General features: G+C 39.2%; 1 long non-coding RNA gene across 2 annotated transcripts in view; it reads right to left on the bottom strand.

Annotated features, from left to right (window-relative positions):
- Positions 1-18,223, bottom strand: part of LOC109024697 (uncharacterized) — an 87,476-nt gene extending 69,253 nt beyond the window's left edge. For both annotated transcript variants that reach the window (XR_002004185.4, XR_008675442.2), the window contains exon 1: positions 17,949-18,223. This is a non-coding gene — a long non-coding RNA (uncharacterized lncRNA). The remainder of the gene's footprint in view (positions 1-17,948) is intronic.
- Positions 18,224-21,264: the final 3,041 nt, after the last annotated feature.

The following is a 21,264-nucleotide window of genomic DNA, read 5'->3' as shown; positions in this document are numbered from 1 at the left end:
CACCTATATAGGGACTTGAATAAAAATGGCATGAATAGGGAGCATTTGGTCTGGGATGCCACATTCAGCCATTCAGTGTACAGTGCCTTTCACAAGGAGGTGTCATTTATGTGAACTAAAATATAAATGTCACCTTTTTGAGAGGAGTAATGTACAGCATGCACTGCATATGTGGTGTCCCTAGGGATGGGGCTGTAGCTGCGAGCATGGTGATGCCTGTTTTGGATCCTGTGCACCCACTCCTCAGTGCTGGGCTACTTCGAGGAACTTTTTGTGCCTTCTAGATGACTAGACATAGGAACTGTGGACTCCTGAGAAAACACATGCACTTTGGTTCCTTAAGAATTTATCTACTTTTGCCAAATGAGGCTTGGCTCAAATAAGAAATACGTTGTATAGAGGCCACAGCCATTCTTCGTCAGCTGGAAGGTTGTACTCCAGATTCCTAAATTCTCTAAACTTTTCTCTCTTGTCAACTAGTCATCATTTGCAAGGCTTCTCCTTTAGAGCTCCCAAAAGACTCTCCTGCCTCTCAGGTCCCTTCATTGTTGATCCACAGTGTCCATTTGTCTCTCAAAGACTAAAATATTTTTCATTGACTTTTAAATTACCTTTCAAAGCTATATGTCACCAGTTTACAATGGGTTAAGCATAGTCCATCCAAGAATATTTCACTCTTTTTCATTATCTTTTTTCCCCCATTTTTTAAGAATACATTTGAAGAATGAAAGGGTGTGACAGAACTGATACTCAGGAGATGTCTCCCAGGCTTCTCTCTCCATTTTCTTGTGGTGACACTTCTTAACTTTTAACCCAATGGAGAGAGAGAGAGGGAAATAAATACACACACACACACACACACACAGAGAGAGAGAGAAAAGGAGGGAGAGGGAGAGAGAGAGAGACAAGCGCCAGACTGTGTGATGCCATCTGCAGCATGAAACCAGTATGCATGTTTGGGAAGTAGGTTATAAATAAGCTACTTATATTGTGGAAATGTGTAAAAAATGTTTTATAAATAGTAAGTGATTAATACAATTTTGATTCCAACTGAAATAGAGGCTACAGCATACACACTGAAAGGGAAAAACTGTTAAAAAATTAATATATGGGTACAGGGAGGATTTTAGTTTATGTTTTTTTAGATTCAGAATGGATGAATATGTGTAAGACCATTAGTATCTGAAAGTAAAAAAAATCTGTTGATGTATCTTTTCCATAATGAAACAATTGTACTAATAGAATACAAAGAATCTTTGTATGTGTGTGTGGGTAGGGGGGACATTCTGAACAGTAAAAAAATTCTGTCAGTTTGAAATACTGTATGTACGTAGAATTTTCCAAAGTGATAACTCCTTTTAGTATATAGTTTCTAAAACTGTGTTATAGTGAAAGCATGTTACTTATATAACTTTAAGTGATATGCTAAAATGAAAGTAAGAAAATTTAGTTGTTATCGTATCTCTTTTATGATTTACTCAAAAAGAATAGTATATTCACTGGTATTTATGTTTTCTTTCAGAGAAATTCTGTTTTGTATTATTCATCCATGTTTCTACCAATTTATTAAGGTTTAACTGACATAAAAGTTGCATATATTTAAGGTATACAACATGATGTTTTGATATATGTGTACATTAGGAAATGATTAAATCAAGCTAATTGAAAAATAAAATAATATGAACATAAAATATAATAATATGAACATAAAATATTTAGGTGAAATTCTAAGAAAAAATTACAAGATCTCTGTGGTAGGCAGAATAACAGCCCCCTCAAAACAATGTTTACAGAGTAACCCCGGAACTTGTAAACAACACATTTTATTGTAGAAGAAAATTTGTACATGTGATTAAATTAAATATTTTGAGATTGGGCTTATTCTAGATTGTCTAGGTGAACCCAACATTATCACAAGGGTCCTTATAAGTAGGAGAAAGGCGGTTAGAATAAGAGAAACATTGGAAAAGGCTATAGTATTGACTAGAGGTGGAGGTAAAGTCCATGAGCCAAAGAACGGAGAAAGCAAGTAGCATCTTCTTCTAAAGACAATCAAGTAGATTCTCCTCTAGAGCCAACAGAAGGAACAAAGCCCTGCCAATGCCTTCATTTTAGCCAAGAGAAACCTAATTTAGATTTCTGACCTTTAGACCCTAATATAATAAATTTGTGTTGTTGTAAACAACTAAATTTGTGGCATTTTGATTCAGTATCAATAGAAAACCAAAAACATCTGTATGCTAAAAGTGTAAATACACTAGGAAATCAAATAACTACTAATTAAGTGGAGAGGAGTATCATATTTATGGATCGAAGGATTCAAATCTATAGACTTATAGAGTTCTATTGATCTCTAGAGGTAATGCAATTCCAACCAATGTCCCAGAAAAATATTTGTAGACATTACCATGATGATTCTGAAACTGATATAAAAGGCAAATAAACTAGAATATCCAAAACAGTCAGAGAATCACAAAGTTGGAGAATTTACACTTGTAATTTCCAGATTTACTGTCTAACTAGATTAGCCAATATAGTGTGGTACTGAAGAAAGGATGGACAAATAGAAGGACCAGAAATATCCATATATGTCGCCAATATTCTACATTTTAGTGACATATTTAGTGAATATGTCACCAATATTCATTTAGACTAAGCTGTAAAGTCAGTCTAATGAAGAAATAATAGTATTTAAACAAGATGCTGGAAAATGTGATATATATATATATATATATGAAAAATATGAACCTCAATCCATATTTCAAACCATATACGGAAAATAACACAATTTTAGGCCAAAATGTCCAACTATAAAAAAAATTTTATGAATAAAAGGCAGAATATATATATATATATTTTATTTATATAGATATTTATTTTTAATCTTCTTTACCTTTCAGTAACTTTTTTCCCCCGATAATATACCATAGGCATCCTATCAGTTATTATATATGATATCAATGTATAAAAGTAAAATTAAAAATAAGTTGATAAAATAGACTTTGAAAAAATTAAAATTTGTCTTCAAATCAGACCACTGAGATAATAAAAAGGCAATCTATAGAATACTAAAAATATATGTAATTTAATAAAGTGATAAATAACATATATCCAGCATAAATAACTACATATAATTTAACACTCCTGTGTATACCAAGAATTTTACTAGTTACTTTTTAAAAATTGTCTGTGTTTTTCAATAAAATGTCAGTTCTATGAGGATGTTTTGAGGCTGTTTTGATCTGTGTTGTAGTCCTAGCACATGAAAAAACCTGGTTTAATGGCTACGTAATCATTCTGGACCTTCCTTGCTATACTATAATTTTGTCACATCATTAATGTGAATATATTAGTTTATCCTCATAATTTATAATGCATTAACATTTATTAGAGTTAGGAGTCAGGAACATGGAAAGGCAAGAACTCTAACTGAATAGGCTGAGTATATATAGATTTAGGGAGCTCAAAAGAGGGAAAGTAACTGCCAAAAACAAATTTTACATTTTTCCAAGTTATTCTTATATCAGAATTCTGTCAAAGAAAACTACATTTTTATTGATATCTATCTTTCCTTTTTGGACCACGAGCACAATTCCTGTTTATTGTAGAACAACTTGGAAAACACATAAAAGGTATGAAAAACTTGAATAGCAGTAATGAAATAATACCATAATACCAGTAACATCATAATATGGATACAATTGTTGATAAAATTTAGATGTAGATCTTTCCACACATTTATCTATATTTACACTTACTTAGGTTTCAGGTTGGGCTCCACAATTTTGTAATGCATCATGAATATTTTACAAAAACATTGAGTTACCAGGTAAATAATTTTGAAAAATCATTTTATATGCCATGTTTCATTCTATCATCATACAATTTTTTTTTCTGATTGATTTCTGAATTGCTTTTATAGCATTTTAAATATTTTAAATGTTTTCTAAGTCTTGTCTAGTTTCTCTCAGATTTACTACAATATTCCATTTTAAATAGTGGGCTTTTTTGCTATTTATTTCTACCAGAATTCCACCTCCATGATCCAATCACCTCCCACCAGGCCCCACCTCCAACACTGGAGATTAGAGTTCAACCTGAGATTGTGGTGGGGACACAGATCCAAACCTTATAATACTGCCCTTCCCTTTCCCAAATCTTATGTCTTTCTCACTTTGCAAACTACAATCCCAGCATTCCCCCAAAGTCTTAACTCACTGAAGCATTAACTCAAAAGTCCACAGTACAAAGTCTCATCTGAGACATGGCTAATTCCTTCCGCCTATGGGCCTGTAAAATAAAAAACAAGTTAACTTCTTCTTCTAAGATACAATGGAGGTATAAACATTGGGTAAATACTTGGGAGAAATCAGCCAAAAGAAAGGGGCTACAGGTCCTTCACAAGTCTGAAACCCAGCAAGGAAGTCATTAAATCTTAAAGCTCCAAAATAATCTCCTTCAATACATGTCCCACATCCAGGGCACACTGGCAGAAGGGGAGTGCTCCCAAAGCCTTGGGTAGCTCAAACCCTGTGACTTTGAAGGGTTCAACCCCCAATGGGCTGGCATTGAGTACCTATGCTTTTTCCAGGCCCTATTACAAGCTGTCAGTGGATCTACCATTCTGGGGTCTGGAGGATGGTGGCCCTCTTCTCACAACTCCACTAGGCAGTACTTCATTGTGGACTCTGCATGGGGGCTCCAACCCCACATTTCCCCTCTGAACTGCCCTAGTAAAGGTTCTCCATGAGGACTCCACCCCTGCAGCAGGCTTCTGCCTGGACATCCATGCTTTTTTATACATCCTTTGAAATCTAGGCCAAGGCTCCCAAGACTCAACTCTTGCTCTGTGCACCCACAGGCTTAACACCAAGTGGAAACCACCAAGGCTCATGGTTTGCACCCTCTGAACCAGTGGCTCAAGCTGTATTGGGCGCTCTTTGGGCAGAGGCTGACACTGGAGCACCCAGGCTATCGGAAGCAATGTCCAGACATTGCACAGGGCAGTGGGACCCTGGGTGTGGCCCACGAAAGCATTCTCCCCTCCAAACCTCTCAGACCGTGATGGGAGGAGGGGTTACTGCAGAGGTGTCTGAAATGCCTTTCAGGCCTCCCCATTGTCTTGGCTATTAACATTCAGCTCCTTGTAACTTCAGGAGATTTCTGCAGCTGGCTTGAATTCCTCCCCAGAAAATGGGTTTTTATTTTCTACCATTTGGCCAGGCTGCAAATTTTCAAAAGCTTTACACTCGCTTTCCTTTTAAATATAAGTGCCAGTTTTATATCTTTTTTTGTTGACACACATGAGCATAGGTTATTCGAAGGAACCAGGCCCCATCTTGAATGCCATACTGCTTAGAAATTTCTTCTACCAGAAACCCTAAATCATCACTCTCAAATTCAGAGTTCCACAGATCCCTAGGGCAGGGGCACAATTCCACTAGTTTCTTTGCTAATCCATAACAAAGGTGACCTTTACCACTTCCCCATAAGTTCCTCATTTCCATCTGAGACCTCCTCAGCCTGGCCCTCAGTGTCCATATCACTATCAGCAATTTAATGACAACCATTTAACAATTCTTTAGGAAATTTCAACTTTTCCTTCATCTTCCTGTCTTCCTCTGAGCCCTCCAAACTGTTTCAACTTCTGCCTCTTACCCAATGCAAAGGCTGTTTCCACATTTTTAGGTATCTTTATTTGGCTCATGCTTCTTTAGGCTGTACAGGAAGCATGGCTGGGAGGCCTCAGGAAACTTTCAACTATGGCAGATTCAGAGGAGGAGCTAGCACCTCACATGGCTAGAACAGGAGGAAGAGAGAGGTTGGGGAGGTGCTACACACGTTTTAACAACCAGACCTCGTGAGAACTCACTATCATGAGAACAGCACCAAAGGGATGGTGCTAGACCATTCATGAGAATTTCACCCCCATGATCCAAACAACTCCCACCAGGCCCTACCTCCAACATTAGGGATTATAATTCAACATGAGATTTAGGCAGGAGCGCCGATCCAAACCACATCCCTATTGGAAAAAGTAGACATCATGGATGAGCAAATGAGGAATTTTAGCACAGAGATAGGAAGTGTAAATTTCTTAGAAATTTACAGTTAGAAAAAAGCAAACAATTTTGAGAGATAAATACTTATTTTGATGGACTCACATTATCTCTATAATAAACACAAAAAAAATGACAATTTTTTCAGACAAAGAAAATTTAGATTATTCACCCCAGTAGAAATGCATTACATGACATGTTAACACATATCCTCAGGCAGAAAGAAATACCAAGCAGAAACATGAATCTACACGAACAAACTAAAAACCCAGAAAATGATAAAGATGAAGATATGGATGTGAAACAGAAATATCTTGGGCCCCAAAATCACTAAGTTAAAGGGAAAATTCAAGCTGGGAACTGCTTAGGACAAACCTGCTTCCCATTTTACTCATAGTCACCCCTCTGCTCACTGAGATAAATGTGTATCTGAGTGCCTCCTTTGGAAAGGTTAGTAAGTCAGAAGAATGCAACCGTTTGTCTCTCACCTACTTGTGACCTGGAAGCCTCCTCCCTACTTTGAGTTGTCCCACTTTTACTTCGAGTTTTCCCACCTTTTCGGACCAGACCAAACCAACGTTCATTTTACATATTTTTATCACTGTCTCATTTCTCCCTAAAATATATAAAACCAAACTGTGCTCTGATCACCTCGGGCACATGCCATCAGGACCTCCTGAGGCTGGATCACGGGTGCGCATCTTCAACCTTGGAAAAATTAACTTTCTAAATTAACTGAGACCTGTCCTCAAATTTTTGGGGTTCATACAGGGGTTATTTTATTATTTTCAATCAGTCAGTAACAGATAACAGTGTAAATAAATATGTATGTGGGAATTAGAACATTAATGAAAGTAATTAACATATATATTACAAAGGATGGGGTGAATTGTAAGTATACCATCATAAGATTTTTAAACTATACAAAAAGCAGTATCATATTCTTTGAAGATAGACTGTGATGAATTAAATATGAACACTGGAAACTCCAGAGCAACCACTATCTTTTTTTAAGTGAGCAACTAATAAGTCAAGAGTGCAGAAAATATAACTGAATGATACAAATACTGAGTCCACCATCAGGCAGAAAAACAGGAAAATAGGAATTAGAAAAGGATGAAACATAGAAAACAACTAGAAAACCGGTAGATTTAAATGCACATATATAAATAATTGTATTAATATAAATGATATAAATGCTTCTATTAAGACAGAGATTGTCAAATTACATAAAAATAAGAAACCACTAATATACTATGTAAAGCAAACCCATTTTAAATATGAAGACCTATGTGAAAGTTGGGTAAAAGTAAAAGGATGGAAAATATATTAATGCAAACACTAAATATTAAAGCTAAAAAATCTTAATTATTAATAACACCACCCCACCCACACAGAGAGAGAGAGAGAGAGCACCCCAATAAATGAACTATAAAGAACCATGGAGCTAAGAGAAATAGAATAGCATTTCCTGTCTTCCAGCCCATTATCTGTCTCGTCTCTCTCTCGTATTAATTTCTATGGGTTCTTCCCCCTGCATAGCCTGAAGAAGAAATGAAATTTCTGCTCTCTCCAACCTAGTTTTCTCTGACTCTTCTGCACTTCTCTGCATCCAGGTGGTTGTATTCTGTGGTTTTTCTGTTGGAATTTAGGTCTGTGCAGCACAGCTGGAGTTTTAGGACAACAGAAAGCTTTAGTGAGTGGTTGGTCCTTTGTACTTAACTGTAATTTTAAGGGTTTTTTGTTTTTGTTTTTTTGAGACAGGGTCTCGCTCTGTAACCCAGGCTAGAGTACATTGGCACCATCTCTGCTCACTGTAACCTCTGCCTTCCTGGTTCAAGTGATTCTCCTGCCTCAGCTTAGAGTAGCTGTGATTACAGGTGCAAGCCACTACACCTGGCTACTTTTGTATTTCTAGTAGAGATGGTGTTTTACCATGTTTGTTTGACCATGTTGGTCAGGATTGTCTCAAACTTCTGGCTTCAAGTGATCTCCCCACCTGGGCCACCCTAAGAGCTGGGATTTCAGGCGTGAGCCACCATGCCCGGCTGAGTCTGAAGATTTTTTTGAGACAGATTTTCACTCTTGTTGCCCAGGCTGGAGTGCAAAGGCGCAACCTTGGCTCACTACAACCTTTGCCTCTTGGGTTCAAGTGATTCTTCTGCCTCAGCCTCCAGAGTAGCTGGGATTACAGGCGCCCACCACTACGCCGGGCTAATTTTTTGTATTTGTAGTAGAGATGGGAGTTTTCCCATGTTGTCCAGGATGGTCTCGAACTCCTAACCTCAGATGATCTGCCCACCTTGGCCTCCCAAATTGCTGGGATTACAGGCGTGAGCCACCGAGCCTAGCCTGACTTTGAGGTTTTTTTTTTTTTTTATTACACTTTAAGTTTTAGGGTACATGTGCACATTGTGCAGGTTAGTTACATATGTATACATGTGCCATGCTGGTGCGCTGCACCCACTAACTCATCATCTAGCATTAGGTATATCTCCCAATGCTATCCCTCCCCCCTCCCCCCACCCCACCACAGTCCCCAGAGTGTGATATTCCCCTTCCTGTGTCCATGTGATCTCATTGTTCAATTCCCACCTATGAGTGAGAATATGCGGTGTTTGGTTTTTTGTTCTTGCGATAGTTTACTGAGAATGATGATTTCCAATTTCATCCATGTCCCTACAAAGGACATGAACTCATCATTTTTTATGGCTGCATAGTATTCCATGGTGTATATGTGCCACATTTTCTTAATCCAGTCTATCATTGTTGGACATTTGGGTTGGTTCCAACCATTGTGGAAGTCAGTGTGGCGATTCTTCAGGGATCTAGAACTAGAAATACCATCTGACCCAGCCATCCCATTACTGGGTATATACCCAAATGACTATAAATCATGCTGCTATAAAGACACATGCACATGTATGTTTATTGTGGCACTATTCACAATAGCAAAGACTGAGGATTTTTAATGAGACAAGCAAAATAACAGGAAAACCAATGGGATAATTCAGACAAGGATAACTCACCTCTGAAAAAGAGGCGAAGTGAAAAGCTCTATCATTGCTCAGCCTAAAAAATCGGCGTGTTAATTAGCTGTTCATGGTGGTGCACAGCTTTAATTCCAGCTACTCAGGAGGCTGAGGCAGAATCACCTGAACCCGGGAGGCGGAGGTTGCAGTGAGCCAAGATCACGCCAATGCATGCCAGTCTGGGCCAGATTCCGTCTCAAAACAAAACAAAAATCTGCATGTTAAAATCTCACTCAGGGCAGGGTGAAAAGGGGAGCACTAGGGGCTAGAAGTTGCATTGTTCCTTGGCATAAATCTTGGTGGCCATGCGAAGGCATACACCTATAGGGACTTGAATAAAAACGGCATGAATAGGGAACATTTGGTCTGGGATGCCACATTCAGCCATTCAGTGTACAGTGCCTTTCTCAAGGAGGTGTCATTTATGTGAACTAAAATATAAATTTCACCTTTCTGAGAAGAGTAATGTACAGCATGCACTGCATATGTGGTGTCCCTAGGGATGGGGTTGTAGCTGCGAGCATGGTGATGCCTGTTTTGCATCCTGTGCACCCACTCCTCAGTGCTGGGCTACTTCAAGGAACTTTTTGTGCCTTCTAGACGACTACACATAAGAACTGTGGACTCCTGAGAAAACGCATGCACTTTGGTTCCTTAAGAATTTATCTACTTTTGCCAAATGAGGCTTGGCTCAAATAAGAAATACGTTGTATAGACGCCACAGCCATTCTTCGTCAGCTGAGACATTTTACTCCAGATTCCTAAATTCTCTAAACTCTTTTCACTTATCAACTAGTCATCATTTGCAAGGATTCTCCTTTAGCGCTCCCAAAAGACTCTCCTGCCTCTCAGGTCCCTTCATTGCTGATCCACAGTGTCCATTTTCTGTCAAAGACTAAAACATTTTCTCATTGACTTTTAAAATACCTTTCAAAGCCTTAAGTCACCAATTTATGAAGGGTTAAGCATAGTCCACCCAAGAATATTTCACCCTTTTTAATTATCTTTTTTTCCCCATTTTTAAAGAGTATATTTGAAGAATGGAAGGGTATGACAGAATTGATACTCAAGAGATATCTCCTAGGCTTCTCTCCCCATTTTCTTTTGGTGACGCTTAACTCTTAACCTAATGGAGCGAAATAGAGGGAAATAAACACACACACACACACACACACACACACACACACACACACAGAGAGAGAGAGAGAGGAGAGAGAGAGGAGAGAGAGAGAGAGAGAACATGCAAGAGAAAGACAAGCACCAGACTATGTAATGCCATCTGCAGCATTAATCTAGTATACATGTTTGGGAAGTAGGTTATAAATAAGCTACTTATATTGTGGAAATGTGTAAAAAATGTTATAAATAGTAAGTGATTAATACAATTTTGATTCCAACTGAAACAGAGGCTACAGCATAAACACTGAAAGGGAAAAACTATAAAAAACAATTACTATATGGTTACAGGCAGGATTTTACTTTATGTTTTTTTAGATTCAGAATGTATGAATATGTATAAGACCATTAATGTCTGAAAGTAAAAAACACAGTTGAAGTATCTTTTCCATAATGAAAACCATTGTAATAATAGAATACATACAATCTTTTTGGGGTGGGGGCAGCATTCTGAACAGTAAAAAAATTTTGTCACTTTGCAATACTGTATGTACATAGAATTTTCCAAAGTGATAACTGTTTTTAGTATATAATTTCTAAAACTGTATTATAGTGATGCATGTTTACTTATATAACTTTAAGTGATATCTTAAAACGAAAGAAAAGAGAATTTAGTTGTTATCATACCTCTGTTATGATTTCTCAAAAGAATAGTATATTTACTGGTATTTGTGTTTTTTTTCAGTGAAATACTGTTTTGTATTACTCAACCTTTTTTCTTCCAATTTATTAAGGTTTAACTGACATAAAAATCATATTTAAGGTGTACAACATGACGTTTTGATATATGTGTACATTATGCAATGATTAAATCAAGCTAATTGAAAAATAAAATATGAACATAAAATATTTATGTGAAACTCTAAGAAAAAATTACAAGATCTCTGTGGTAGGCAGAGTAACAGCCCCCACCCAAACAATGTTCCCAATGTAACCCCTGAACTCGTAAGCATCATATTTTATTGTAGAAGAAAATTTGTAGATGTTATTAAATATTTTGAGATTGGGATTATCCTAGATTATCTAAGTGAGCCCAACATTATCACAAGGGCCCTTAAAAGTTGGAGAAAGGTGGTTAGAATAAGAGAAACATTGGAAAATACTATAGTATTGACTAGAGGTAGAGGTAAAGGCCATGAGCCAAAGAATGGAGAAAGTAACTAGAATCTTCTAAAGACAATCAAGTAGATTCTCCTCTAGAGCCAACAGAAGGAACAAAGCCCTGCCAATGCCTTCATTTTAGCCAAGAGAAACCTAATTTAGATTTTTGACCTTTAGACTCTAATAAAATAAATTTGTATTGTTGTAAACAACTAAATCTGTGGCAATTTATTACAGTATCAATAGAAACCCCAAAACATCTGTATGCTAAAACTGTAAATACACTAAAAAAAAATTACTAATTAAGTGGCGAGGACTATCATCTTTATGGATTGAAGGATTCAAATCTATAGACTTTTAGACTTCTATTAATCTCTAGAAGTAATACAATTCCAACCAATGTCCCAGAAAAATATTTGTAGACATTAGCAAGATGATTCTAAAACTGATATAAAAGGCGAATAAACTAGAATATCCAAAACAATCTGAAAGAGAATCACAAAGCTGGAAAATTTACACTTGTAATTTCCAGATTTACTGTCTAATTAGATTACCCAATGTACTGTGGTACTGAAGAAAAGATGGACAAGTAGAAGGACCAGAAATATCCATATATGTCACCAATTCATTTTGACTGAGCTGTAAAGTCAATCTAATGAAGAAATGATAGTATTTAAACAGTAAGATGCTGGGAAATGTGAGATATATAAAAAATATGAACCTTGATCGTATTTCAAACCACATACAGAAATTAACACAATCTTAAGCCAAAATGTCAAACTATCAAATTGCATGAAAAAAATGACAGAAAATATTTTTGACCATTAAATTATTACATATGATATCAAAATATAAAAATAAAATTTATTAAAAATAAATTGATAAAATAGACTTTGAAAAAATTAAGACTTGTCTTCCAATAAGACCACTGAGATAATAAAAAGGCAAATTACAGAATAAAAATGTTTATCACATTATTGAATTACATATAACATATATCCAGCATAAATAACTACATATAATTTAGCACTCCTGTGTATACTAAGTATTTTACTAGTTACTTTGTAAAAATTATCTGTGTTTTAAAATGTCACTTCTGTTAGCATGTGTTGAAGCTGTTTTGATCTGTGTTGTAGTCCTAGCACATGAAAAAACCCTGGTTTAATGTTTACGTATTCATTCTGGACCTTCCTTGCTATACTATAATTTCGTCACCTCGTTAATGTGAATATATTAGTTTATCCTCGTAATTTATAATAAATTAAAATGTATTCGGCTTAGGAGTCAGGAACATGGAAAGGCAAGAAGTCTAACTGAACAGGCTGAGTATATATAGATTCAGGAAGCTCAAAAGAGGAAAAATAACAGCCAAAAACAACTTTTACATCTGTCCGAGTTATTCTTATATCAGAATTCTGCCAAAGAAAACTAAATTTTTATTGATATATTTCTTTTTCAGACCATGAGGATAATTCCTATTTATTACAGAACGATGTGGAAAGCACATCCAAGGTGTGAAAAACATGAATAGCAGTAATGAAATAATTCCAGTAACATCATAATGTGGATACAGTGTTTGATAAAATTTAGATGTGGATCTTTCCACATATTTATCTGTATTTATACTTAGGTTTTAGGTTGGGGTCAACAATTTTGTGTGATTTTCTTATAAATGATTTCAAATAATGCATCATGAATATATTTTTTAAAACACTGAATAGCCTAGTAAATAATTCTGAAACGTAGTTTTATGTGCCATGTTTCATTCTATCATATAATTTTTTCTGATTGATTTCTGACTTGCTTTTATGGAATTTTAAATATTTTAAAAGTTTTCTAAGTGTTTTCTACTTTATATCAGATTTACTAAAATATTCCATTTTAAATAGTGTTTTCTTTTTCTTAGATTTTGTTCCATAATTTTTTTCATTAAGAACATACATGTATTATCACATTTAATCCACTCAAAACCCTCAGAAGGCAGTATTTATTTTTATCATGAATTTACAGATAAAGAATGAAGCTTAGAGAAGTTAAATAAGTTGTTTAATGCTATGAACCAAGTCCATAGTCTGATCCTAGGGTTATACTGTAACACGAAAGGATACTTACACCGCAAGACTAAAGAGGATCAGACCTGATACTCGACCTATGGCTGCATTCCATCCTGAACCACAGTGCCTGAAAACAGTGATTACAGTTTTCTATGATTCGGTGAGTTCACTGGGAGTTTCTTCTGCTTAGGCTCACCTGGGCTCAAACATGGAACTACAGACAGCTACTCTGGGGTAGTCTAGGATGCCCCCTCACAAGGATGCAGTTCCAACTGGAGTGGCAGGAACAGCTAGCATGGCTGGGCCTCTCCCTCCAGCTGGCCTTTCATTCTGGAATTGTTCTCAGCGTGGGGAGCTCAAGACTCCAAAAGGGCAAAGACAGAAACTGTGAAGCATCTTAGGACTCAGCCTAGGAAAGTGAGTAATGTCACATCAGAAACATTTCACTGATCAAAATAAGTTAAAAAACCAGCCAGCATCACTGCACAGGGAAATGAACTCAAACCCTGAAAGGAGAGAGACAGAAAGTCTCATTGCCAAATGGTGTTTTCACAGGAACACCTGACTCATTGGGAGTCATTGTTACCAAAGCGCACACAAAATCTATATAGTATTTTCATTCTAGTTTACGGGATATGTCTTTGTTGTTATTTGTAAAGTGAAACTTCACAGGGTTACATTGATAAAAGGTGGGGGCTCTCTGACAAATACCAAGAATTATTAAGAATTTTTGTACTTGTGTTAGCCTGGATGGAGAACCTTTAACATCGCTGGCACAAGTGATATGTTTCACTTCTTTAAGCGCATTTTTTGCTTAGAGTTGGAAGGAGCCCAGGTGGTTTGCTGACCCAATAGTGCTAGATTCCTGAGATACTTCAGAGCTGACTGCTTGGGAACATGGAATTGTTCATTTATGTGTACCCATTCTGGGTCAAGAGACTGCTGATTGCTTGGGAACACTGAGAGATTCCTTTATGTGTGCCCATTCTGGGTCAAGAGAGACCACTTGTCCTGTGAACCATCTGGTCCAATCTCTCCCTGTTCTCTGTGACCTTCATGGGTAGAGAGGAACAAAGCAACTAAGGCTCCTGTCATTAACCACAATTGTCAGGTTTCCTTTTATTGACAAATTTGGAGTTGGAATGGTTTTGAGGAGAGGAGCCTGAGCTGCCTGACTCAAACCTTGCAGCAACTTCCTGGCTGCTCTGAGACATCTTCTCCCTGCAGCCTGCATCAGAGGGTACATTTCAGAACAGAGGCTTAAACAATGGGAAGGAAAAGAACAAAAAGATAATCAGGAATGAGTAGTAAGAATAATCGGCTGCCATGCTAGTCATGGGACTCAGAACACAGGAGGTGAAGGGTATCCCACATGCCTTCATCCCCCACCCCAGCCTACACCACTGCCAGCCTTGCCCCTGCTCTGTCCCCCTCAGAAGGACGCCAAGAGACGGAGGGTGGCAAAAAACCAACGCGTTATTCTTTTCTGACCCCCTGCCCCACTCTCACCAGATGCCTCCGAAAATCAACTGGAAGATGGGAGGAATCAAGAATGACTGCCGTCACCATGGAAACTCCTTGATGGCGAGATTGCTTTGAGAACCAGGAGGGGATGAGATAAGCACCAGAGGAACACTGGGCAGTCAGGGCCCAACATCCACCAACCCTTTCTTCCAGATAACTCCTTTGTTCTCTGGGCTGGTCTCCCTCTTGCTCCTATAGGGGCCCTTTCTGACTCTTCACCTGTTTTGATTCTTCCAGTGGTGCCCTTCCCGGGTCTGGGAGGAAAGGGCCCGAGGCCCACTCCGGGCTGCCCCAGGATGGCCACTTCTCACTGCAGCCCAGACACCCTGGTCTATAAGACACACTATCCTTGCCACTGAGAAGGAAGGGACGTCAACACTTTTGAGCCAAGCCCTGTGTTCCCTGCATCCTGCAAGGAAGAAGAAAAATAAAGACCTCACTATTTTTTACAGGTGCAACAGGTGACTAAAGACAGAAAGAGAGTTGTGTGGTTTTCACTTCATCTTGTTGAGAAGCCAGGGCCTGAAGTCCAGAGATCCCCATTCACATGCACCCTCTTGGGTGGGAAGGGGAGGAACTCTTACCTCCCTCTCTGCCATGTTCTCCTCTCGTTGCCCATTTGTGTACTATCCTCTCCGTCCCCTACCTGACTGCATGTGCCTTCAATGCAAAGGTCTTACTGCTCATCAGCTTTACGTCTGCATCATAGTCACAATTCCTGCACCTTACAGGCCTGTATCAAATTCTTGTGAATGAGCAAAATCATCTATAAAGGTCACCAATGCCCTGCTTGTCTCAATCCTAGCCAGATACTAGGCTATAATGCTCATTATAAATGTGAAAATAAGGAAGGAGACCACCTCTCCCATTGTCTCCTGTTTCAAAAAGGAAGCAGAAAGTTAAAAAGAAGCAGAAGTGAGATCAATAGCCAGACAGCTTGGCACCAAAAACCAGGCCTCATAGTTAAACATCAACTCCTAACCTAACTAACTGCTTGTGTTATCTGTAGATTCCAGACATCGTATGAGGAAGCGCTGTGAAACTTTCTGTTCTGTTCTGCTAGCCCTCGTTACTGATGCATGTAGCCCTCAATCCCGTAGCCCCCGCTTGCACAATGTATCACGACCCTTTCATGTGGACCCCTTAGAGTTGTAAGCCCTTAAAAGGGACAGGAATCTTCACTTTGGGGAGCTCAGACCTTGAGATGCGAGTCTACTGATGCTCCCAGCTGATTAAAGCCTCTTCCTTCCTAAAACTGGTGTCCGAGAGGTTTTGTCTGTGACCGGTCCTGCTACAAAAGAAGCTGTGTGCGTTTTTTTTGCAGTGTATAAACAGACTGGCCTATGATCCATGCCTTTCCTTAAGTAATATCTATCATTACACCAAAAATGAAAATAAAGCCTGTGGGGATTATCACGCCTTCCAAATACCTGGGCTGCCTCTGGAGGAAACTATTGCTAAATGCCCAAAGTGAAGAAAATAAAAAATGTCTGGAGGGTAGCTCCCCCCAAAATACTAAGAACTCCTAAATAACATAAATTGTGGATAAATGAAACATCTATAATCACAGGAAATAGAATAAAATGCTATTGCAAACCCATGATTTTGGTGTATGGATAGTGTGTTCATGTCACTTATTAAAACCATGAAACCTCTGGGCCTGGGGAAAGGGAAGCCGTGCATCCCACTTGACCAGCTCACACCTCCTTCCTTCTGCACTCAGAATCAACTGCCCTTTACCTGCTTTCATGCCTTGATCACTACTGTTTGGTTCTGAGATGGTGCTTTTTTCTGGGTGGAAATTCTGCCTGACGGGAGCAGGGAATTTGGCGTTCTAAATCCAGAACCAGCAAAACTCAATGAGAGGGGCCTCATCCCAATGAACCCAGTACAAACAAACATGCAACAGTCAGGCCTATTTTAAAAACTTTTCATCTCTGAACAAATGATACCACATTTTATGAAACTCAATGACCTGCACAGTTCTTTGGAGACCCTGAGGCTCCTGAGCCTTCTCCAACTATCCTAGGCCATCAGATTACCCTACTTACACTCTTTAGGAAATCTGAAGTTTTAGTTTGCTTCCATCACCTGACTGAGGTCCCAAGAAGGTGGCTATATGACAAAAAGGATCCAGCCTCTGCAACTCCCTATTCTCCTGGCAGGCCTCACCTGGTGAGGCCATAAAGCATACGAGTTAAAAGAACACAGTTCCTAGGGACGGTGGCTTTGGTCGGAGTTCTCATGCTGACACATAATAGCTACATGGCCTGAACTGGTTTTCTAAAACGGGAAAGGTTCAGAGCTCAAGCAAGATATGAGCAGACCCCATGAAAGGTAAACAAATGCTGGATATGGCTAGACATGTAAGGACACAACTCAGAGCCATTTCCTTTTCTCAGGTTGTAAAACACATTTTGAGGCTGGAGTTGGGGAGGTGTGTAGCTATTTTGAGATTGGCAATAAAACTCCATAAACACCATTTACCCATGAAATTCCTTGACATGTTATAAGGACACTCACCTGAGTAGGAGGAATCAGGATAACCCCCCATTCAAAACTCAAGGATGTAAAATGTATCATCTGCTGCCCAGACACAGAGGACTGCTATTGCTATTTAGCAGAATGTCTGCACATACTGTACTTGTATCTTTCTCTCTCTCTCTCTCTTCCCTGTGTAAGGAAATGCACACAAAAACAGTTGAAAAAGGAAAGTCAAAATGGCATTTCTCCATTCTCACTAAGCCTGACCTGTCTCTCCTCCTTTCATTCCTTCACACAATTATGTAGAGAAAAATTTAAAAACATTTTTAAAAAATGAGCAAAGTGGCAGCTACTCACCAAGTTGTGTCCTAGGCAATCCATTGAACCTTGATTGTGTGGTGACGAGTGTGCTGCTGCTATCAGCCTGTAAGCTGACATCAAAATGTCTACGAAAACCTGGCCAGGCCCCCTCTCCTGCCCTCCCTCTTCCACCTTACCCAGAATGAGTGTCCCCTCACCTGAGCAGAGTTGTCTAAGTCCATATTCAATTGATAAGGAGAAATGACACTCCAAGCAGCATCCTGTTTTCCAGGCAACTTTTTCCAAAAGTTCCTTTTCCAGAATTACTTCCCTGAACTTCTAACCACAGAGTGAGTAATGCAAACACACAGAGCCAGAAGAGAGGAAAGGCAGGGGACTCTGAGCTTGCTGGGGTAGAGAGGTCAGAAACCCAGTTTCTTACTCAGCCTTTGTTAGGAAGAGTCCTGATCTTGTTCTCCTCTGCAAATAACTTTCCTCCCAGCCCCAGGGATGATCAGCCTGGGAGTGGTCACAGCCTTTTGTGCAATAACTTGGACTTCACCCTCCCCTTTGCCCTTTCTCCTCTGCTCGGTGAGCACGCCCTTCACGTGTTGAGGTGAAGGCATTGGTGTTCAGGCCTAAGAGATGATACAAACCCTCAGATTCACTCACCACAGCCTCTGTGCCACTCACCTCTCTGCTTCTTTCCCAGAGACACCCACCTCTTCTCCAGATCCAGATAATCTTCTGTGAAGCTGTGCAGATACCTGAAGACAGAAGACAGTGTTACAGAATGTTACATCTTCCTTTAGACACCCACAGAGAAAACAGCCAAACTGAGTCACCTTCAGTGGTTTAGGGGAAAGATGCATCTACACTGGATAGTTTTCTCAGGGAATTCACACCAACCTCTCTCTTTTGTTGTTGTTGTTGTTTGTTTGTTTTTTGAAACATGATCTTGCTCTGTTGCCCAGGCTGGAGTGCAGTGGCACGATCTCGGCTCACTGCAACCTCCACCTCCTGGATTCAAGCGATTCTCCTGCCTCAGCCTCCAGAGTAGCTGGGATTATAGGCGCATGCCACCATGCCCAGCTAATTTTTGCATTTTTTTAGTAGAGATGAGGTTTCTCCATGTTGGCCAGGCTGGTCTCAAACTCCTAACCTCAGGCGATCCACCCACCTCAGCCTCCCAAAGTGCTGGGATTACAGGCGTGAGCCACCGCGCCTGGCCCCAACCTCGTAACTCCCAGAAGAGATTGAAGCATATTCCCTCAGGTGGCACAGCTACCACTGAGGGTGTCCTGAAGTAAAGGGAACCCCTTTCTTCTTGATGCAGATTTTCTTTCAGAGGTCTATTCATTAAGAGGAACTTTTCATTACAATGTACCTGCTTCCTTTTCTGTGTTATAGAAAAATATAACTAGGTAATATGTAAGAAAATGGGAGATGATGTACTAAGGAGATGATTACCAAGTCCTAAAGAGGGATTGATGTAGAAGCCACTTTTATGCAGCTGACATTCTGCCCAGAGAGCTCTTCTGAAATGGGTGGCACAATCTCAGCAGCATTTCCCACCACCAGGTCAACCCCTTGAGAGGGGCATGAAGGGACTCCCACTTCCCTCCAGAGCAGGCTATTCCCTCCTTTCCTCTTCCTCTCCCTCTCATTTCTCAGGTTGTCTGCTGTCTGCCCACTTGTTCTCCATTTGTGCTGCCCAATCCTCAACTTCAGGCTTCTCCACATTCCTTGGTGCTTGCATCACACAAGCTAGAGATCAGGTGGAACTGTGGAAGTATGGAATGGGAAGGTGAAAGGTTTCAACGGCAAGGCTGGATGGTGTCGCTCATTCAACCAATACTGAATGCCCCGTTCTCTCTAGAAAAGGGACCGTGCTAGGTGCTGCACGTTCATTCTCATAGGGCATTATGGGAAAGTATTACTTGTTAATATGAAGTGAGCCACTGGCTGGGGATGGGTGGATCCTGATAGGCCTTAATTTCCTTATTTTTTTATTGAATTAAACATATTTATAGCAGTGTGCATAAATGTTAATTGTACTCAGAGTATTTCCAACACCAAAGAAGGTAACTTCATGCCTCTCCAAGCTAATATATTCCAAAATTAACCATTATTCTGAACTCTATCAGGATAGACTAGTTTACCTGCTTTTGACATTCATGTAAGTGGAGCCACATACTAGATACTTTTTTGAGTCTGGTATCTTTCTCGTTACATTGTCTGTGATATGTTACACGTTGTTATAAGTTGTTGTATGTAACAGTAATCTGCTCTTGTTCATTGCTCTGCAGTATTTCGTTATATGAATATAGCAGAAATTATTCATTCAAAGCTTGGTGTACCTTAGTTCATTCCAGTTTTTAGCCATTATGAGTAAATGTGAAATTGACATTCTTGTGCATGTGTTTTGTTGAATGCAAACACTCATTTCTCACTTTGGGAGGCCAAGGTGGGAGAATCACTTGAGGCTAAGAGTTTGAGACCAGCCTGGGAAACATAGAGAGACTCTATCTCTATGAAAACATTAAAAAATCGGCTGGATGTGGTACTGTACATATGTAAACACTCACTTCTGTTATATAACCAGGAGTGTAATTATTGGTCTCATAGCGTATCTTAGTCAGCTTAGGCTGCCACAACAAAATACCATAGACTAGTTGACTTAAATGACAAAATTTTATTACCTCACAGTTATGGATTCTAGAAGTCTATGATCAAGGTTCCAGCATTGTCTCTTTCTGATGAGAGCACTCTTCCTGGCTTATAGATTGCTGCCCCCTTCCATGTTCTTACAAGGCATGGAGAGACAAGCAGCAAGCTTTCTAGTGCCTGTTCTTATTAGACCACTAATCCCATCACCGGGGCCCACCCTTGTGACCTCATATATACCTAATTATCTCCCAAGGTCCCACATCCAATAAAATCACATTGAAGATTAAGGCTTCAACAGATGAATTTTGATCATATAGGATTTGGTCTGTAGCATTCTGCCTGACCCCTCAAAATGTATGTCCTTTTTGCATGCTAAATACATCCAATCCATCCCAACAACACAAAGAGTCTTAACTTTTTCTATCATCAACTCCAAAGTCTAAAATCCAAAGGCTCATGTAAATAATATTTAAGTTAGATGTGGGTGAGACTTGAGGTATGATTCATCCTGAGACAAATTTCCTCTCCAGCTGTGAACCTGTCAAGCCAGACAACATGTGTGCTTCCAGCATACAATCATGGGACATGTATGCGATAGACATTTCCATCCTGAAAATGAGAACTGGTAGGGAAGGAAGGGGCAGTGGGTTCCAAGCAAGTCCTAAACTAACCAAGGCAAATTCCGTTAGAACGTGAGGTCTTAGAATAATCTTTTTTAGTTTGTTGCTCTGTCTTCCACATTATGGTAAATGAAAGATGCAAAAGATCACATATTGTATCATTTCATGCATAGAAAATGTCCAGAATTGACAAATATGTAGAGACCGAAACTACATTAGTGTATTTCTAGGACTCGAGGATTGT

The sequence above is a fragment of the Gorilla gorilla genome, chromosome X (assembly GCF_029281585.2).
Source record: "Gorilla gorilla gorilla isolate KB3781 chromosome X, NHGRI_mGorGor1-v2.1_pri, whole genome shotgun sequence".
Lineage (NCBI taxonomy): Eukaryota > Metazoa > Chordata > Mammalia > Primates > Hominidae > Gorilla > Gorilla gorilla.
Note: the sequence above shows the minus strand (reverse complement) of the source record. Positions and strands in the feature narration are given on the sequence as shown.